The sequence below is a fragment of the Nothoprocta perdicaria genome, unplaced genomic scaffold (genome assembly GCF_003342845.1).
Source record: "Nothoprocta perdicaria isolate Ctin4 unplaced genomic scaffold, notPer1 scaffold_26, whole genome shotgun sequence".
In the NCBI taxonomy this organism is placed as follows: Eukaryota; Metazoa; Chordata; class Aves; order Tinamiformes; family Tinamidae; genus Nothoprocta; species Nothoprocta perdicaria.
Window position 1 is genome coordinate 976,281 of NW_020455488.1, and position 6,548 is coordinate 982,828.

Here is a 6,548-nt window from a genome sequence, read left to right on the forward strand (position 1 = left end):
CCATCTATTTAAGTATCTCCATTATAAACAACATATTCACTATACATCCCTACCCCTCCAGCTGAGAGACAGGATAAAATTGTAAAGAAGCAGTTTATGATCAGTTTGGGAAGTGAGAATCAATGAAGTCTTGTTTAGCTGGCAGTTAATTCCTCATTTGTGTTTTTCCTACTTGTTGAGGGTCCAGCGTTCTGGAGGCAGCAAACTAGCATGAAGTCAGACAGACCAGGCACAAAATGTCTTGAGTGCTGGCTGGAAGGGACCTCTTGCTTCTTGGGGGTTGCTAGATCTGATGTCACTGGTGATGTGGGCTGTTACAGTCCCTTATGTTCATCTGCACAGGAATCTGCTTCCAGGGAGAACCTGGTGTTTCCATAAGGCAAAATCCCAACCTTGTTAGATGGTCTGAAAGAGGGAGAACACTCCTAATGTTCTTATCTGTTATTGTCCCGAAATGTACTGCTTTTTCTCACTTCTGGTCTCCTGTGAAAGAGATCTGGATGGGTTCTAAGGTACCAGAAGAGTTTTGTGCAATGTAGAGTTTTAAGAGTTCTGAGTAACCCTGCTGTGCTCATCAGTTATTATAGGGCTTCCATGAGACTAGACATGATGATGGCCTTCCTCTTTCCTGATTTTAAATTTAAGCTGTTCATTGGAAGGGAAAAAACTTCAAAAATCTTCAGACTTATTCAGGAAAAGATCCTTGTCTCCTTTTCCCTATACATTCCCTCTTTCTCCCCATGGGCCTGTAGTTATCTTCCCATGTTACTTGCATGCTTTCGATGCACAAGGTTGGAAGAACTCCCAGTTGSTTTCATTTTAGATACTGTTATAATAATTTCACACTTGGCCCTCAGCTGAATTGAATTCCTTCTCTCTTGGAAAGAAACACGCATAGGAAAACAAACAAAAGCATATACCAGCTGGTGCCCAGTGAATTACAGACTGCTTGATAAAGTTCAAGGATGTTGCAATAGTACATGTGTGACTGGCATTTATGGGTGTTGGGCACCTTTTTGAGCACTATATCCTGGCATATTCTAATGCAGTTTTTCACTTGCCTGGTAAGAAAGGTGCTTAACTTCTCATGAACCTTCCTGATTCCCTTGATGGACCTGATACCTTTTCTTAACAGGAAATGGTGTAGATTGGTTCTTGCCTTCCAAAACACCTGGAGTTGGGTCCCTTTCCAGTTCAAAAAAAAAGTGTAAGTGGAGAAAATGTTTGATGACAGCTCCCAGAAATGCCCTGGTTGCAGAGTGATTCCAGCAAGGAGATGTGAGGTCACTTGTTGGTCTCCTGACAGCAGGTAGCCTCTTGGGTCACTGTTGGGCCATGGATCCCTCCTTCCAATTTTTCCCTCTCTATTTCCCCCTCACCTCAATCAAATGATGTTAAAATCATGAGGGTTGAGAGGAAAGTCAGTATTTTGGCATTGTGCTCCTGTTGTAAGAGATTTTGTTTCATAATTTCCTTGGTGAGTTGCTAGATCGCTGCTTGCAACATGGAAATGACAGCTGCACTAGCAAAAAAAGCTTCTATAACTAACATGAGGGAATGGGGGATGAATTAGGGGATGATTGGGACTCTCTTTTACTCTTGAGCAGGGAAAAATATGGAATTGCCTTCTGCTGTCTCTGAGATTTAGTAAAAGTAAGCCCTTGGTAAGGTTGCAGTGGACTGGAATATGTCTTGGCCTTGCATTGCAGGGAGTTAATTTGCTTTGTTGAAAAGCAAACAGCACAAAACAGCTATACAGTCCCAGGAGACTGTGTTGAAACTTCTGCTGTTTGTCTTCTAAATGGTCACAGAGTAAACTGAGAATTACGACTTGTTGAGGAAGCAGAAGTTTTTGATAAAGGGATCACTTAGAAGTTTGTCACATCAAGCTGAAAAAAAGATGTAGGTACCTCCAAATGATGAGGAGTTCAGGACCAAGAATTTTTCTGCAGTAAGAAAAGAAAAATTAGAGAATCAAACAACTTTATCAATTTTGACTTTGTCTATTCATTCTCAGATACCAAATCATTTGCATAAGTTTAAGATTTATAAAGCAAATGAACAAAAATTCTCAAGTGACGTTATCTTGGGACATCTTGCAATGTGATTTATAGGAAAGACACAAAAATGCATATATTATGCTAAGTGCTAGAAAGCCYTTTAAAACACCCACATTCAACAAGATGTTTTTCTTTTCATGTTTTCTTTTGCTGTATTTTTTTTTTTTTTCTCCAGATACCAAAGATGGTAGGTGTCTGGGCATAAGAATCTGCTTTCGCAGTTTGGAGCCCCAGCCTTTTATTCATATCCCTATGCGAAGCAGGATATCACTCCGTTCCCAACTCGTGCAAATGTGTCTCTTATCAGAGGGGTGCTGGAGCCGGATGTATAAAGCACCTGGCTGCCATCTCCGGCCGTTACCTGGAAACATCATTCTCAGCTTTGTTAGTGCCCTTAGGTAAACCATTCTGAGTAAAGACCGTAATAGGGACCTGTTGAGTTTATCAGGGAGGGGAAGGAGAAAGCAAGCATGAAATACTTTCCTGTATGCATACTCATTTTACGTAAGCCTTAAAATTGAGACGAGGGATAAGGATTTATTTATTTTTTTAAATATTGCAGGAGTACAGTGAACCTATGGGGAGGATTCAGATGTGTGGAAGATGCATTTGAAATGATGGCTCTATGAGTCAAGTCCTACCCCTCACTTTTACACTTGAAATTCTTCCTTTTTCAATTGTTACACCTCACTTCAGAGGCTGCTCCGTGCTTTATTACTGCTTATCYGGATTCAGGCTGGAATTTTGTCACCTCCGGAGAAAAGGGAGTGTAGCTGTGTACACAGAGACGGGGTGCTCGCCTAGGCAAAGGTCTGAGCTCTGTCAGTCAAAGCTCCTGGGCTTTCCAAGAGGGATTAGTGTGTTTGGGGATTGTCTCACTTAAATTTTGCCTGTGCAACAGGTTTCTGTTGCATGCCACTGCTGCAAAGTGCACTACCCTTTTCTAGGAAAGTAGAGTAAATTAGTAAATTAGAGCAACTTTGGAGGAGGCTTTAAATCATAGTGGCTGAGGCCTTTTCCTGGTGCTTTGTGCTTCACCCTGTGCCTTGTCTATTAATGTTCCCCACAACAGCCCCAGATCTGCATCTGTGCGCAGAGAAAAACCTGTGTCGCTGCTGGGTCATCCTTGGAAGGGAAATCTTCATAACCCCTTTATAACAGCCATCAAAGAGTGAGAATAGAATCTTTGCTGGGGAAATGTGCATTCATCAATTACTGTAACCCAGCATTACTGTTTATAYTCTGAAGGGCATAGACTAACAAAAAAGATACTGGAATAGTTTTTCCTGGGTATTGTGCTTTTAGATGCAAATGTATCAGTTCCTGAAGCTGTTGAGGATTTCTTTCCCTTAACTTCCAGCAATATACAGTCAGCCCCAGGAAAGGCAGGCGGTTTCCACTTTCTCCAGCTGCAACAAATATTGGTCACTGCCAGAGGCAGGATGGGGAAATTGATGGATCAGTGGAATCATCCACTACCAGAAAATCCACAGCCGCRAAAATAGCCAGTTATTCTTGTCATTTCCTTGTCCTGACACCATTTCCTGTCCTCCCGTTAGGCTCTTCTGAAGATTGCCTGGATGACAGATCTGCTTTGAAGACTGTTCAGCCCTGGTGCCAAGCACCTCTCCTGCAGAACGTCAGTGGAGAGCAACAAACTGGGAGCTGGAGTAGGAGCTGCACCGACGTGGAAAGGCTTTGATCAGGCTTGGCCCACACCCAGCTGATGAGTGGTGCGGACACGGTTAGTTTTTAACTCCTGATCATATAAAAGCATAAGAAATGTGCTTTGCTTATGAGTTTTATCATATCTGCTCTGGATTTAGTGTCCTGCTTGGAGCTGAACAGGAGAGGGGAGCAGGGAGCTGTGGAGCGGAGCCAACCCCAGCTCCAGATAGTCAGGATGGGACTGAGGCAGGTGAGGGAGGAAGGTGAATGAATTTGTTCAATAAGGTTCTGCAAGGGCAGCTTATTTTGCCAAAAGTGGATTAATAAGATCTCCCAGCTGCAGCTCTGCTGGCAGATCTGAGAGTGATAATATCTGGCATAGGCTGGTGGCAAGCAGATGCAGTTGGTAACCTTGTTGGCAAGTACAGCTGTCATTGCAAAAGGAAGAATAATTTAATGCAGTCTTTAATGCTGCGATAAAGACCTTTGGGGAGCCATGAACTAACAGCTGCAAGTGTCTGTGACAGCTGGGCCTGGCTTTGCAAAGACCCGGACCTTTAGCACGTCATCATCAAACCCTGTTAACTAATTTTAATTGGTCATGGTAGTTCTCAACTTGCCATTAGTCACTTTGGGATTTTATGTATTAAAAAAAAATATGGAAATAAAAGTCTAAAGAGCCCTTAGATTTTTAAAAAATTACTATTATTATTATTAACAAGTGATACTGCTTGTAAAAAATCACTTGTAGCCTAAGTGGGGTTCTTTAAACTTGTGGCTTTGTCTGCATGGAATCTCTTGCTCTGGGCCAGTACCCTTAATATTGCATAAATCATTTAACATCTAGAAATGTGTGCAAGTCTAGTATCTCATACTGTCTGCAATTCTAGCTACTCTGAGGATGCACATTTCTGAAAGATTAGTTAACACTGATTAAGCCTCCTTTGCTTCTAGATTATAATTATGGRTTTAGGTTTGTTTGCATTTTTTTAGAACTATAATGAAGTGGCTATAAGTTTTATAATAGAAGAAATATTAACAGTAGTAGAAATTAAAATATAAAGCTATTTTTCCCATGTTTGGGTCAGTTTTGTGGGATGAARCTCTTAAATTTATGTTTCTGGTTTTCTTGATCCAGTGCTTCTATAGAGCRTTTGTTACCTTTCTGAGTGTTTGCATGACCATGGGAAAATCAAGTTAGCAAGGGAGAATATTACACATATAATATACAGCTTTGCGCTACTTCTGGGATGGAAAAAATGGATTTTCAGCTGATTTTAAATCTCATTGTTTGCATGGGAAACATATAGTTTAGCATCGTTCAGAGAACTTTGTCAACAGAATGACCAGGGAGTCCCTTACAGAGTGAAGCCTATTTAATAATGAAGCTGTAATTAAAAGTAATAAATCCTGAATTGATAGCACAGCTGTACTGCATCTTCATTGTCTCTCACTAGGTACAGTTGGTCACAATAGTGACCAACTCACAATAGCACTGAATGCCAAAAACTAGCTCGAAATGGTTGAGAAAGTCCCATACTCACATGGGCGCATGATTCAAAAAGCGGAGCAGAGGAAATGCGAGGTGGTGATGGTTTCATTTCTTGGGGTTTGAGCTCTGGTTTCAAGATGTCACATTTCCGTTATCAGATGGGAAGGTGCTCGATGAYACCTTGGATGCAGAAAACAGAGAATCCAGCCATAAAGCACATATAACCTTTTTTTCTAGCCTACAGGTGAATCATGATGTTTAATGGGAGGAAAATGATGGTTTCCAGGGTAGTTTGCTGGTGCCTTAAATGTCCTAAAATCTTGAATGGGTTTATTTGTATAGTTGCACAGGGTGACTTAAACCATGCAGCCAGTTTGCATCCTGGAAGCAGCTCATTGCAGCTGGTCTTGGAGAGCAAACTCATCCTCAGGTCTCCTCTAATCCTGTCTGTCAACCAGGTGCTCGGCTGCAAGGAAAATGAACTTCCAGATCCGTGCTTTTCCCTGAAGTGGGAGTTCTGGGACTTACCTGTCCATCTTTGGAATAAAAGAAATAAAGAGCAGCAGTTATTCATTAATGAAATTTCAAAATTTCACATTTTCAGAAAGCATTTTAGCCATTGTATAGCCTGGCAGAACGATAGCCCCAAGCCAACAAATGCCTAAACCAGCCTACTAAGTAAACTTCTGTAAGCAAGTCGGCAAAGCTGGTGATAAGTAGGTGGATACAAATAGAATTGCTTAAGAATAGGTAAGGGTTTAAGTATTCAAAGCTCTAGATGCTTGTGCCAGTGAGCATGTCTTCCTGCAGGTGGGATAGGAGATACTTAGAGGAGAAGACACTGAAATGTGCTTTACTTGGTCAAACTGGTGTTACTAGATGTGCTACCTCTGAGGTCAGAAAGCAAGAACTAATTTTGAATTGAAGAATCATGTTTATTTATTTATTTATTTACTTATTGTATTTGACCAGGATCTCCCTGTGTCCCTGTACCCTGGAGTCCCCATTTGCCATCCTCTTGACCCTGGGAGGTGCTGCTGGAAAAATGGACTGTGCAGAGGAGCTCTGGATGCTAAAACATCTCTTGTTCTCACTCAGTAAAGAGTTATAACAAGAACTGACGAGGCCATAAGGTAGYGTTTATTTTATTTATTTATTTTTTAAACAGTCTRGAAAAGAAAAATGGTGAGGGAGAAAAGCTGCATTGTCCCAGTTCACAGTCCCGTGAGTGATGGCTGAGCGGGAGCCCAGCTCTCAGCGCTGCTGCATCCGCTCTTGACGACTTTGGCCGGGCGTTTCCCATTGCTTCCCTTTAATCCATGCATTGC

At 41.7% G+C, this 6,548-nt stretch overlaps 1 long non-coding RNA gene across 1 annotated transcript; it reads left to right on the top strand.

Moving 5' to 3' along the window:
• Window positions 1-3,627: 3,627 nt before the first annotated feature.
• LOC112948251 lies at window positions 3,628-6,306 on the top strand. Its single transcript, XR_003249569.1, has 2 exons — window positions 3,628-3,804; window positions 6,193-6,306. It is a non-coding gene; the product is annotated as an uncharacterized LOC112948251 (long non-coding RNA).
• Window positions 6,307-6,548: the final 242 nt, after the last annotated feature.